The following is a 15444-nucleotide window of genomic DNA, read 5'->3' on the forward strand; positions in this document are numbered from 1 at the left end:
TTATTGTCATTCTTTATTTTCACTTCAGTATGGTAAAATGAAGGCTATTTGGTAAGGGGCTTAAGACTTTCTGAAATAATTTCGCTCTCGAGAGCTTAGTAAATAAAAAAAACGGTTGCATGATTAGTATCGTGTTTTTTTTGCGGGCGAAAGCAAACTGCTAGAATACGTCAACAAATTTATCTATATTTGGTACTGCAAAATGTGCGCATTGTGAACGAGCTCGCGTAGTTCTTATATTACGAAATATTTTTTTTAGAAGAGTGCTCTTAATACAAAAAAAAAATAGTTTGCTTCGCGCTCCTCCGAGCGCGCGTATCACGGCGCGAATTCAACGCAGATGCACCCACCCGCACAACAGCGCACCAAGCGGGCGCCGCCGGAAATCATCGACATCGGGACCTTCGCCAAGTCCGCTCTTGCCACACTAGCAAGTATATTTCTAGGCACTATACCAGCAGTATTCTAGTTCACTATAATTTTGAATAAACAAGCGATGGATGGATGGATGGATGGATGGATGGATGGATGGATGGATGGATGGATGGATGGATGGATGGATGGATGGACGGACGGACGGACGGACGGACGGGTGGATGGATAAGGCAGAACCCTTTAAATCGGGCGGTGGTTCATGCCACCTAGCCATGCATTGTGAAAGTTTACTCTTGTCTTGATTTTAGTCATCAATCAGATAACTTTCGCTTGGTTACTTCTACCCGCTTAAAATATACTTTTCCTTCACTGTCCTTAAAGCCCAATGCTTTGAATAAATCAGCGAGCAAGCTGCCTTGGCGCCCTCTGGTTGCCCTGGTGGTAAAACGGTAAAACCCCCATCAGCTCCCATCGTCCCGAGCTGTTGAGTTTGTGGTGCGTGGATGCTTCTTCGAGTACGTATTTTCTTCTGTTGCCGTCCGCACTTTGGTCATTTTCACATATCTTCTTCCGCTTTTACGTACGGAAGAGTTGGCCACGCCGGTTGTGCCCGGGAGCTATTGCGTGAAAATTCCTTGGGTAGGGGCTCTGCACCGTCCGTCGGCCCTTGCGTGAGCGCTAGGGAATGGCGTTTTGTTTTGGCCGACTGGCTTCGGTCGCTTGGCCGTAGGCTGTGCAGCGGTACTACTGTTACTGCTGAGCTGTGGCGATGTCGGCCCGCCTTCACGTCCCGATTTTGCTGGTTGGTGGTGTTTGTCTCAGAAGCGCGACAAGACACCCGAAGATATACGCGCGGTATCGACCGCTACCTCCGACATAACGCCGCCAATGGCGATTTCGCTTCGCGCTGTATATCCTGCTGGTTGCTCGCCATGCATGTGCCAGCGTACTAGCGGCGTCTGGAATGACCGATTGCTGATAGCTCTGGTCGCTTCCTTCGATCGGCATTGGTTTCGGAACGGTGGTATTCCTCCCTATCCTAAAGCTCGCGGTGTCAGCGTGTCAAAGGGTCGCCACAAAAAGGTGACTGGTTTCCGCGCGTTAGTAAACTGTGGCTCCGAAACTCGATTGTTGGTAGGGTGCACGTAGCTCCGTAGCATAGTTTTGTTGTACACAGCGCGGATCGTTTTCCTGGTGTACAATTACTAGTTCGTGATACTGGTGCTCTTGTTGCAATGTGTAACGTTTTCTGTCCTCTGCAGGGACGGTTAGAGCCATATTGCACTCATCTCGCATTTATCTACTCTTCGTTTTGTATATGCCACTTATCCACATCTGTTGAGAATTGAGTCAGCTGTTTCAGCGCAGGTAGTGAGTGGCTTTTACTTAAAACAGGAATAATTGGCTTCAGTACATTAGGCAGAACTTTCATTTGATCAATATACTGTTTGCTGATGATGGTGACCTGCTAAGCATCTCAATGAACTAATTATAATTAGTGCAAGTGATTGAGTGCCTGGGCTGACAAAATGCAACAGTAGGCTACAAACTATAATATTTATATTAACGAATGGTTTATGCTCTGCAGTATGGAGAGCGAGCAACAGCTTGTGAGAAGAAGTGAAGTATTGGAACTAGTGAGAGAATACATCTATCTGGGGTGAGTAGATATGAAAGATCCAGGCCATGGGAGAAAAAATAAGCACAGTTTGAAAGGGCTGTGGTGTGATTTCATTCGGGGCTTCATATGCAGCACTTAGTATAATTTTTTTTATTAAATAAATAAAAAGTAGCCTATGTACTGTCCATGTACTTGCCTATCAAGATGAAAATTTAAAGCTAACAAGAAGGCTTGAAATAAGTGTGAGGAGAGCACAAAAACTCGTAAAAAGTAAATTTGCATGTGTAAAGTTAAGGACAGACAGAGCAGGAACAGTTGCAGAACAAAATTGAAATGTTAACATTCTTGCTGGAAATAGAAAAAAGAAAATCGACCTACTTGGGACGTCTAATGTATGTAACAAATAACATTGTGGCCATTTAGTTGCCAGAGTGGCTACTAAGGCAATGGGATTACTGATGATAGCATGCTAAAGACGTGAGGCATCAAAACATTTAATTTTTTTTTCAGCTTTTTGGAAATGCACTTTGTCTTTCGTCTCTTTCGCGCTGTATCGCCTACTATGAATTATTACCAACTTGCCCAGCTATCTGTCTTTCTTAGTGCACTAACTAACCTAGCTTCAAGTTCTCCGATGAAATGTAGTGAAGAGCACTAGAGGTCCATGTGGAGGAGTTTTGCTGAAATACACAGGCTATAGATAGCACAAAAGAGAAGCATTTATGGAAAAGCCTTTGCCCTGATATGGTTGTAACTGCAGTGATGGTGATGCCGATATTTTGTTATGAAAGCAGCAGCTTTTGCTTTTGCTTGTGGTTATTCTTGTTGAAGTTAGTTTGTTACCATTTTGCACCGGAATGTATTCTGGCTGCGTATTTTTACACCAGAGTGCAGGTTAGGGGCTCTGATATCTAATCAACTTTTCGAGGAACTAATTTTACAGCAGTTGATTGAATCATTATCAAGAAAGCAGATTGACTTCCCTGTGAGCTGTGTGGAATTACAAGGTTTACTCGGTATGCTTCTTAATCTTTCAATCACAGTCAGTATGGTATTTTTGGTGCTCTTGTTTTCAGTTCGGGTGGCATTTGACCTCATTGTCTCCAGAACTGCAGACAGGAGCACTCCAATTTCTGATTTTAAACTATCTTGCAACTTGGTCACAAAGTCCCTTGTCATTGCATCTTTTCCAAACTACAGTGCAGCAAGCTTGTAGTGGGCATATAGAGTTGCAGGATGGAGTAATCCATGCTTATTCCGCTATTAAAGGACTATAGACACCAAATTATTGTTTGAGTGTTCGGGTGGCATTTAACCTCATTGTCTCCAGAACTGCAGACAGGAGCTCTCCAATTTCTGATTTTAAACTATCTTGCAACTTGGTCACAAAGTCCCTTGTCATTGCATCTTTTCCAAACTACAGTGCAGCAAGCTTGTAGTGGGCATATAGAGTTGCAGGATGGAGTAATCCATGCTTATTCCGCTATTAAAGGACTATAGACACCAAATTATTGTTTGAGTGTTCGGGTGGCATTTAACCTCATTGTCTCCAGAACTGCAGACAGGAGCTCTCCAATTTCTGATTTTAAACTATCTTGCAACTTGGTCACAAAGTCCCTTGTCATTGCATCTTTTCCAAACTACAGTGCAGCAAGCTTGTAATGGGCATATAGAGTTGCAGGATGGAGTAATCCATGCTTATTCCGCTATTAAAGGACTATAGACACCAAATTATTGTTTGAGTGTTCGGGTGGCATTTAACCTCATTGTCTCCAGAACTGCAGACAGGAGCCCTCCAATTTCTGATTTTAAACTATCTTGCAACTTGGTCACAAAGTCCCTTGTCATTGCATCTTTTCCAAACTACAGTGCAGCAAGCTTGTAATGGGCATATAGAGTTGCAGGATGGAGTAATCCATGCTTATTCCGCTATTAAAGGACTATAGACACCAAATTATTGTTTGAGTGTTCGGGTGGCATTTAACCTCATTGTCTCCAGAACTGCAGACAGGAGCACTCCAATTTCTGATTTTAAACTATCTTGCAACTTGGTCACAAAGTCCCTTGTCATTGCATCTTTTCCAAACAACAGTGCAGCAAGCTTGTAGTGGGCATATAGAGTTGCAGGATGGAGTAATCCATGCTTATTCCGCTATTAAAGGACTATAGACACCAAATTATTGTTTGAGTGTTCGGGTGGCATTTAACCTCATTGTCTCCAGAACTGCAGACAGGAGCTCTCCAATTTCTGATTTTAAACTATCTTGCAACTTGGTCACAAAGTCCCTTGTCATTGCATCTTTTCCAAACTACAGTGCAGCAAGCTTGTAATGGGCATATAGAGTTGCAGGATGGAGTAATCCATGCTTATTCCGCTATTAAAGGACTATAGACACCAAATTATTGTTTGAGTGTTCGGGTGGCATTTAACCTCATTGTCTCCAGAACTGCAGACAGGAGCCCTCCAATTTCTGATTTTAAACTATCTTGCAACTTGGTCACAAAGTCCCTTGTCATTGCATCTTTTCCAAACTACAGTGCAGCAAGCTTGTAGTGGGCATATAGAGTTGCAGGATGGAGTAATCCATGCTTATTCCGCTATTAAAGGACTATAGACACCAAATTATTGTTTGAATGTTTTCTTCTTTCAAACGATGCATTAGACATTCATATGCATGGAACACCCTGTGGTATTTGTGTACGACCGGTAAATAATTTATAATTGAATTCCTTCTTGATGTTGTTTCAGTTTCAGTTTCATTGACTGAACGACTGTGACATCAAGTTGATGTTTTGGTCACGTGATCCAAGAAAAACAGTAATATTATCGCCGACAGTTCATTTTTTTTCATTCCAGGTCATGGAAGAAGCGGGATTAAATGTTGTAGTGAATTAAAACTACATATCAGCAGTTATATTAGTTTTTCTAAAGAATTACGTGAACAAACATCATCTTGACGTCACAGTCGTCGTTCGGTCGATGAAGCCAAAACAGCATGAGAGAAGAAATTCGATTATAGATTACTTAGCAGTTGTAGGCAAATACCACCCGGTTATCCATGTATTGTAATGTCTAGTGCATCATTTGACATTAGAAAACGCACAATAAAATGAGGTGTCTATAGTCCTTTAAGAGCGTGTTTCTTTTTTTCTTTTCGACTGTTGTTATTCATGCTTATGCTGCTATGGCTCGATGAAAAAGTTCTTTAAAAAAAAGCCCTTAATAGTTTAGGAAACATTTCACGACCTGGCAGTGCTGTTTATAGATGTAACCAGCTTGCTATATGTAAAATAGGCTGTACACAGGTACGTGATAAAAACGGCGACATTGCAAGCACAGCTCGAGAGCTTGGAAGTTCATACGGGCAATATGTTAACATTTCTCGCAACCGATCATTCATCTGTGGGAAGCGTCTGACTCGACCGACTTGTGGCGTTCCCGCTTGATGTGCTCTGCCTTACCTTGCGTCTAGTGCTCTGCTGCTTTGTCTTTTTGTGATGTGTTTCATGGCGTTTCCTAATAGCCTTGTAAATAATTTAGTTAATGTAAGTAGAATATATTTTCAATGTAATAAATACCATGCTCAAAAATAGCTGTTGCGGTGGCGTAGTGATGTGAAGCTGTGGCCAGCAGAACTGATTTTTTTGCGCCGCAGTGGGTTCGAATCCCGCTCCTCCAACTATGAAGTTTTTTATTGCTTTAGTGTCTTCCCCCCAATCCGATGCCGGCTTTCCGCTGCAGTGAGGCTTTTATGCTGTCTCTTAAAATAAAACATTATTCAGGCCACTTGAAAAAAAGGGTCACTAAAATACAGCATTTGGGCTGAATAATGGTAATCTCTAGCTCCTTGAGTCCGGAATGAACGATTGCTGTGGTTGCCATTTTAGGTGCCCTGGCGCTTCCACTCCACCGAAAAGCAGTTGTCTGTGTGTCCGAAGCCTGCTTCTAGAACCTGGGCCACCTTGGTCACGTAATGTTGTGACGTCATCACAAACTGGCCACCAGAGTCTGAGCAGACTGTCCACCGTGGCAGTTCAATTAATGATTAGTCGCGAGAGATTCCTCAGGAACAACATTGGTCTCATAAGCCCCACTGATGGCAACTCCTGCTGTCACAAGACAGTGGCGCGTAGCTTAATTGCTGTACCTCTGTGCCAGGAGTGGAATTAGCACTCCCATGGATCTGTGAATGCAGAGAATTGACCAATACTACCGCAGTACAAGCTCAAAATAATGCAACATCGTGCAAACGTACATAATGTGATGTATCAACCAAAGTAAGCCAGTTCAGGTCAATGAAAGCATAAAAAGTCAAGATAAACATGCAACCACGGCTAATGGTGCTAGCGCACAATAATTCATGGTTAACCCCAAGCTAAACCACCCATGATTTTTTTGCTTGTACGTCTACGCATTACCCAAAAGCTGAGTGTCAATTCCCTACCATGCCTGCAAGAAATTTGGTTCATAAAATTAGACACGTGATTACGTAGTCACACATCTCACCAGGGACAGAAATAAACCAAGAGATGCTCCGATTATTTGGAGAGCAGTGCAACTTTTTCTTTTTTAGCACCTTGTACAATGCAAGGCAGAACGAGCGTTAATTCAGACCAAGGTGGTTAAGCTTCTGCTTTAATTCCATGGTAAGATTACAGTGGTTGGCTTTGCCCACCACACTGCGGTACCGCTTTCCTATGCCCGAAACTAGAAAGATACGACTGTACTGAATCACTCACAGTGTGAATGAAAAAATTCCACAGCAACGCTGCCATCAGCCTTTGATTTGACAGTGGAATTTCATAGAAGTATTTTTGCACTACAGGCAGTCCTTTGAAACCTCACTAAGCTGAAATCGGACTTTGTTCCGGGAAACAAGGCTTAGAACTTGCAAATTCAATAGCCTTACTAGGTGTAATTTCTACATGCTTTGGTCTACACTCTGATGATCTAACAGACTCGGGGCTGATAATGAAAATGCTAACTGTGGTACCATGGTTCCCGTTGGACCAGCGGCAGCCCGCACAGTCCGACCAGTGCCTCCTTGTTAGTCAGCACACTGTACAGTGTTTCACCTAAAAGTTTACAGAATTTTAAAAAATAAGATTTTTTAGTTACAGGAGCGCTTTTTTCGGCATAGCATTGTCACCTTTTTAGCACATCGCGGCGACGGAGAAGGTGTTCGTCTCCCCGCCTATTGTGTTCACCTCGTGTACCTCCAGACTTTAGAAACTACGTATTCCACGGTAACCTTCACCCTAGGAACTGACGCTCTAAAGAGAGAATTCATAATAGGTGGCACAGAAAAGGCGTTAGCCCGGAGAACGGCTCGAGCCAGCAACCTCGCCCTCGGACCGTGCTTCTTGCCCTCCCTCGCCCTCACCTCATTATGTCTTTCCTCCCTCACCCTCGTCCTCGCGAATTTTCATGCGCCCATCCTTCCTCACCCTCACCTCACTGAGTGAAATCCTCATGAGGGGAGGGTGAGGATGCCCTCGTGAGGATGCCCATCTATGGTCACACCCATCAAAAGTGACTCTGTTGCGTGTGAGGAGGCTTCACCGCATAAATGGCGAGTGGCACGTGATGAGCGCAGTTTCGGCACGCTGGACGAATGGAACCGCGTGGAGGCAAGCGAAGGAAACTGCGCAGAAGTGATGGGAGGAAAAAAAAATCGGAAAGTAAACACCACCGATGTGCCAGTTAGTGTCCGAAATGTTGCTCAGCTGGGTTAGGTTGCTGGCCAAAGCTGGGTGGCATAGCCGCCAGTGCTGCGGTTATGTGTGAAGCTCAGAAAAGTGAAACCTAGACTGTGTGGTTGGACTGTTCTCGAACATTTTCTTACTATTTCTTACTATTCTTATTATGAACTAGTTATGTGTCTTACTATAAACCAGAGGGAAAGCTGGCAGCCGTGCACTTCATCCATGCCAGGAAGATGAGGCTTCGGATTGACATTGGTGGCTTGTTGACTGTTCCATGGATTGGATTTCTTGGTTGTTCAGTTTCGTTTTCATTGATGTTTTGTGCACTTTGTGGAGGTGTAACTGAGTTATCTAACTACACAAGCAGGTCATATGCGATCCAAAGCATCTGAAGGCAGCAAATATGGCCTCCGTAAAGAATGTGCAGGTGCAGTAACTCTGGTTTTGTATGGTAAAATTCACAGATGTAATCTGCTTTTAGTGTGAATATCGTCAATCATTTTACATGAAGTCGTGTTTAAGCTTGCCCGTCTGTGTTGGTCCTAGTTCTGTGATTGAGAAATGAAAATAATCTTTTGTTTGCCTTTGGTGCACGCTTCTGGAAGAGACTAATGAGAGTGACTAAACTTTACACTGTTTACAACATAACTAATGATGGCTGCTGAGAAAGCTTCTGCTTGTCTCATTTTCAAAAACAGTACACATGTTCTCGAATCTGGGTTTAGAGTTGATAGCTCTTAGGCACCCGTTTGTGGATTCCGCGTCGTCAGCATTGGCATAACACACCACCTGACAACCGTGGCAGGCAGCAGCAGAGCGAAACGCCACATGCCGCGGCTAAAGCAGAAGAATGGACAACCGGAAGGTGGCTGGCAGGGGAAGATCCCGGAGGGTGGCTAACAGTGTAACACACCACCTGCCAGCGGTGACAGGTGGCATGTGAAGAGCTGCACTCAAATTTCACATTACCGACTATCATAATAACCTGTTCATTTTTTTCTTCTTGAATATACACCGATCATGCTGTTTCAGTAAAGTGAGAATTTATTATCTGCTCTAGGTGATAAGCGCAGGTCCACTATTGGTTTGCAAACTGCAATTGGCGTGGTTCATTTCAGTGTGGGTCAGGAAAGGTTGAAAAAAAATTGACAGGAAGGTTACCACTGGTTAACACGAAATTCAGCGACAGTTGTTAAGGTATTTGTACCTTGATATGTTGTAGTAGAGAATACGAGAGCGACCTCACATCTGTATAGGTCTAGGGCGCTCTTTTCCACACATAGTTGTTTTCGTCTAAGCCTGCTTGCTCTCCAGTCCGCCACTCTAGCAGCGCAGCGCCGCCGACGACCCTCTCCTTGAACAGTGCATTTTGCAGCAGCTGCCGCAGATGGACCGTCTCATATTCCTTTTCTCTCGCCATACCCTTCCTCGTCATTCCATGGTAACCACGTTCCAGATGGTCACTGTGGTGTGCCTTCCTACACTCTTGCCATATTCTTCTTCCACAGCGATCCTCCCCCTTATAGGGTAACTACCCTCCAGTTGGTTCCCATTATCACGTTATCATTAGCACGTTATCAGGCTCTCGCTGTACTCTCCTCCTTCCATGATAATCATCCTCCTGTTGTGGATTTCTCCACTTCTACCACACACTCCTCTGTCCACGGTCTTGTTCCGCCTTCCTAAGATCTTGCTATAAAGCCTCCTTCCATGGTAACCCTCCTCATTCTTCAAGGGTAGCTACCCTCTGTGTGGTTTCCGTGGCAACCGCTGGCCGCTCTCACCTTCTTACGCTGTCGCCACACCCACCTCCTTCTACGATAACCACCCTCCGGATGGTTCCTGTAGTAGCCACCCACTGGTTACGCATTTCTCCAGTGATGTCACACCTTTCTGCTTGCACGGTAACCACCCTCTCAGTGGTTCCCATGGCAACTCACCCACCAGTTACACCTACGACTAGGGCAGACTACGACACACTACTACGGACGCGAAACCCATGAACAGGCACTTAACAGTTGTCGCTGTGAAAGTGCTTCAGTGCGGTAAATGGAAATGAGATGAAGGAAGAAAACACATCATACAGCATGTTTTCTTCCATCATCTCATCCCCATTTGCTGCACCACTGAAGCGCTTTTTCAGTATGGATCACCAACTGGCCTTCAACACAACCTTGCTAAACAGAGTGGTTGCATGTGTCAGCATGAACATGGCCGTCACTTACTTGCGATAGGACAGGGTTCTGCTTCCTAACTCGTTTTTGTTCGCAAAATATGTAAGCACAATGCCAGTACATGGTGAGAGCCTGCAGCTAGCACATGCAAACAAGTTTCTCATAGGAGGGTGAGGGTTTGAGCAAGTTTCTCATGGTACGAATCATAACTATTATTATTTTATTTCACAATACTACAGGCAGCGCCACTGCCCAAGCAGGAGACGTTACAAGAGGTGTGTCTTTGCAGGGTGTCCAAACCTAACAATATCAGCTCATTGAACAACAGATAACAGCAGACAGTTGCATTGCATAATGGTATGTGGAAAAAAAGGATTTTTGAAAGAGTTTGGTCCTTGCAAGAAATGGGCACATGGTTCTGGAATGGTTGTTGAGGCGTGATGCTTTTTTGTCGGCTGGAAGCAAATATTTATCTCTTGGCAACCCTATTTTGTGATGGTAGATTAAATACAGGAATTTTAGTTATGCACAGCTTGTCGTGCTTGGAGCGGCTCCAGCCCAAGCCGTGTCAGCATGTTAGATATCAATGACATTGGCCTGTAGTCTGATGGGGCAAACCTGGCTGCAAGTCGTTGGATCCGCTCCAGCACGGCAATATCTTTTTCATAGCACGGGTCCCGCACAATTGCTGCATACTCAAGGACCGGGCGAACCAAGGTGCAATAAGCCTCAAGCCGTATGATGGGGGAGGCATGTTTTAGTTTTGTGCACAGGAAAACTTATTGTAAGCTTTCATGCATGCGCTCTGGATGTGCACTTGGCAGTTAATCTTGCTGGTAATCGTCAAGGCCAAATGTTTAACTGAGGTAGTTCTGTTAACACCATGACCATTGATAAAATAAGTGAAATTAAGAGGATTCTTTTTTGTTATAATGGACATGGAAATGGTTTTAGTGAAATTAATTTGCATTCGTTTACGCTCGAACCAATCCCCGAGCTTACAAAGATTTTTATTGAGTAATAATTGGGAAGATACACTGTTAATAACGGAATAAATAAGGCAGTCATCAGCAAAAAATGTCACATTTATGCAGTTGTCCACATTTTTTGCATTACCATTAACATAGATCAGAAACTGTAATGGGTAATATGGGTAATACATGGAACCTTGTGGTACCCCTGACAAGAGTTCTAATTTGTTTGACTTGATTCCTTCAGCTTGTACAAACTGTGTCTGGTTAAACAGGTATGCAGTTATCCAGTTAATGAGTGAGTCAGGGAGTCCAATTTCTTTTAGTCTTTCTAGAAGCAAGTTGTGTGGAATGTGGTCAAATGCCTTGGACAGATCTAAAAAGACAGCGTCAATTAGAAGCTGTTTTTCGATTTCGGAAGCAAAATCGTGAATGACAGAAACACGCTGCATTATGGTGGAGACATTTTTACGAAACCCATGTTGGTAATCTACAAAGAAGTTAATTGCTTCAAGGTAATTATTTATATGGCTGGCGATAACACGTTTTAAAATCTTGCAGCGCATGCTCATAAGCGAAATTGGTTGATAATTTGGAGCTTCAACTTTATTACCTGGTTTGTTTACTGTCATTACCCTCGCAATTAACCAGTCATTGGGTACTGAACTTTGCTTAAGAGAATTGTTAAATATGACAAAAATGTAAAAAGAAATTAATTCGGCATATTGATGAAGAAATACAAGTGGGTATATTGTCTGCTCTGCAAGATTTCATTGTATTTAGGCTCAGAAGTAGGGAAAAAATGCCCTCTTGAGAAATGACGATGTCCGTCGTCTTGTATTCATCAGAACTAACAGTATGCGCAGATAGGGGATTATGGTTTGTGAAAGCCTTTCGGAAGTGAAGTTGAATTCATCTGTGACCTCTTTAAAATTTGTACACATTGTGCCATTTATTTTAAGTTGGGCAGCAGAATGTTTTTGTCAGACAAGTATTGCCAGAACTTTTGAGGGAATTCTCTGAGGAAATTTGGCAATGTGCGTCCATGAAACTGTGCTTGTGCATGTCTTAGTTTCTCAACCAAATCGCTCTTGAGAGTGGCAGTCTAGGCTACATTTCTCATGCATGCTTTACGTTTTCGCGCAAGTGGTTGTTTCAGGTGAATAATTTCTCAAGTGACCCATGGGTTGGCGCGGTGTAATTTTTTCGATGGATAGGGACAAACCTGTCTATTCAAGTTGTTATCAAGAACTTAAACCGTTCCCAGAGGAGTGAAACATCACCTCCTTTCTCAAATTATCCTAGGCGTAAGTCTAGGTTGTCTACAACTGCTTCGTCATCGGCTGGTGAAAAGTCGAGAAAATTGCGTATCACTGAGGGTGCTCTTTCTGTTATTATATATACACCAATGTTAACTAAAATTTGGTCTGAAATGTCATCTGTTATTTCTACCGCACATTCTTCTGGCAAGTTCAGAAAAACAAGGTCAAGGATGGATTCAGATGTGCTAGTGACATGAGTTGGTACAAGGATGGATTCAGATGTGCTAGTGACATGAGTTGGTACAAGGATGGATTCAGATGTGTTAGTGACATGAGTTGGTGCAGAGACCACCAGAGTTTGGTTATAAAAAAGGCTAAATCTCAAAGTAGCTGCGTACTGTCAGCATCTTGGGGCCCTGATATATGTTGGCCCTGTTTCAGTCTGACCATGGCTAGTTAAAATCTCTAGTTAAGGTTAAATTAAGTTTTTGTCTCAGTCGTTGTGGAATGGGATCAGTTAACAATTATTATAGAATAGCAGGCTCTTTGGAGGCCTGTAAACAATGCAAACAATAGCAGAAAAAATTCAGTACCTAATTTCACACCAAGCACTTTTGTGTTCAGGAATATCGTCAAGCACATGACTTCGTTTTTTGCTGTTAGTGCAACACCACCTCCCCATCCTCTACGGTCTCGCCTAATTATTTTATGTGATGGGGGAATAATTTTTTGAGTCCGTAACACTTTACGATAGCCTCATCGCAGTGACTGCTAAAGACATGAGGGTCATGTAAAAAGAGTAAATCTTCCAATTGATTAAATTTGTTTACTAAACTTCTGGCATTTAGCAAGGCAATCCAAAATGTTTTAATGTGTTGTCAGCAAGGAGGCTGGGCTACATCAGCCTGCGACAGCTTTACCGGTCTGGAGGTTGTTTTGTCCCAAACGTTGATAGAACCATCTATACATAGACGATCATAGTCCAACTGTCCAGGTAGCTGGCAGTTCTATGCCCGACTAACGGCGGCACTGTCGTAGTCATCTTGCCAATGGGTTGCATCATTGGCCCTCGGTTGGCATACGCAGTCAAATGTTCTTGCAGCAGATTTAGTACAATGAAATTGCACGTGGCACCATCTGATGATGTGCAGTTGCTCAAAGACCTCAGCGTGACCTGACAAGAAGAACGAAGGGCTTCATTGTTGCATCTGAGGCAGTCCCGCCGTGCCCTCGAACATGGGGCGCAAACCCACAGTAGCAGACAACACCAGTGAAATGTTCCGATTTTTCACTGTGCCAGAACAGCAGCTCATAAAGTATATAATTTTAAATGCAAACAATTTTTTTGAAAGAATATTTTCTCTGGAAAATGTGTCTGTCAAATGGAAGAAATTGTTCTTGACGGTTAGTTATATTTGGTGACATGAAGAGAAAGCCTTTTCTTCCCGTGGGTAAATTCGGTGCTCGTTTACACCTGTCTGCTGTTGTGCTCATTTATTTCAGTGCTCAGTAAGCATATTTTATTAGACATTTATTGTAAAGCAACATTTCCTTGCAATATTTTCTTTGCAAAAATTTGTATTTTTGCAGGCGCAGTTATGTTTAGGGACTAACGCTAGCCAAGTAAGATGCCTCGTCTTCTAGGCATTCTCATTGGGGATGAAGTACCCTTTTAAGAAACTCGCATAGGTGGTGGCGCCAGCTTTCTCTCTAGGTAAAATTTAGAAACAATGTTTTCGGAGATGGGGCTGTCTGTTTTTCTCCATGACTGCCGTCATACATGTCACAGGTGTGCGAGTGACTCTGGAACTTGGAACTGTGGTTTTGGGTAGCACTATTTCAACAATATCTTGCCTTGCCGGTTATGCCTGGAAGCAGCTTTCTTTCGGGAGCTCGTTCAGATAAATTGGTGTGAGACCCATGGCGTCCGAATTGCCGAGCGTCCGACACCTTAGACTAGCATTGGCATAGTCTGAGGCCGACCTAGCAGTTCGAATTATCCGTTGTTCCGAATTAAGCGGGGTTGAATTAACGAGCTTTTACTATATTTGTATTCCTAGTAGATGTGCACCTATGTTTGGTCTTTGTGGGCCATTGTATCAAGTGGTGTTTTCTTTATTGTCATTTGTCAAGCAACTGGAGCTACGTTGTGTTATGCTGCATACTGAGGCAATGTCGCTGTGTTGAGTAGTGCACTGCTTCATATGTTAGGCGGCATACCAAGGTGTTGTCTGTAATTGAGTTGGTTCTTGGTGATGCTTACTTAGCCAGTTATACTTTTGAATTGTGGTAGATCTCTTAGGAGCAAGGCTAGGCATGTGTTCATGTCTATCAGAGCCCCAATGAAACAAATAGCTTTCATTTCCTCATGTGTGTGTGGACTTGCATGCATATATGGGTAGTTATGTGCATGTACTATCGCGTCTATCAGAGCCCCAAAGAAACAAATAGCTTTCATTTCCTCATGTGTGTGTGGACTTGCATGCATATATGGGTAGTTATGTGCATGTACTATCGCGTCTATCAGAGCCCCAAAGAAACAAATAGCTTTCATTTCCTCATGTGTGTGTGGACTTGCATGCATATATGGGTAGTTATGTGCATGTACTATCGCGCTCAGTATGAGCTGCAGTGTATGTGGTGTGGTAGGAGCTCAGTTCTCGAAGCCGTGCAGGCTATATTGTACTGGAAATTTATGCGGATAGGCCTCAATGAGAAGGAAAAATTACACCATATATTTTTGCAAGTTGATTGTTTTGTGTAAAGGCACTTTGATTTACTATAAAATGGGAACACGAGTTTGTTCACTTGGAATGCATTGCAACTCATGTTGAGCACAGTAGTACATCAAAGACGTGCTGCTGATCGGGCAGTGAGCCGAAACGGCTGTGGTTAAAGGATAACTCTGCATAAGGTGATGGACTGGTTTTCAGGTTTTCTGCTTCTACCTTGTTGAGCAAGAAAAAAGAAGGTATTCCCATCAACATGGTCAAGTGCGGTTGTGCTTGGAGTGAGCTGTTTCGCTCCTGATCTTAGCTGCCATGTTGTGGCTCCTTCCTGGCAGTGGTAGCAGATGCGAAGTGAAGCCTCCTACAGCTTTTGGCAGGTGAAATAAAGTGTCTCTGCACAGTGGCCACTTTCAAAGCCACGTTTCTCTGTACCACACTGATGCAGTTGAAGGCTTGTACTCGTGTCGCTAAGCATCTGTGCTTTTCATACAGGAAGACTGTTACGGACACTGTTGTGCTAGCTGGATGGTGGGCACTGCAGTCCTTGCTTAGCAGGTTTTACCTTGTGCCGCTCTTGAAGCAGTCTGCTCTAACCCTTGTTTCTGC

At 43.4% G+C, this 15444-nt stretch overlaps 1 protein-coding gene across 2 annotated transcripts in view; it reads left to right on the forward strand.

Moving 5' to 3' along the window:
* Positions 1-810: 810 nt before the first annotated feature.
* LOC144112497 (mitogen-activated protein kinase kinase kinase 13-like) overlaps positions 811-15444 on the forward strand; it is a 74814-nt gene continuing 60180 nt past the window's right edge. Inside the window, exon 1 of one of the 2 annotated variants that reach the window (XM_077645324.1) lies at positions 811-890. The gene's annotated coding sequence lies outside the window, so the exon portion shown is untranslated. The remainder of the gene's footprint in view (positions 891-15444) is intronic. The other variant, XM_077645327.1, reaches the window with a different exon arrangement.

This window comes from Amblyomma americanum, chromosome 1 (assembly GCF_052857255.1).
Source record: "Amblyomma americanum isolate KBUSLIRL-KWMA chromosome 1, ASM5285725v1, whole genome shotgun sequence".
NCBI lineage: Eukaryota > Metazoa > Arthropoda > Arachnida > Ixodida > Ixodidae > Amblyomma > Amblyomma americanum.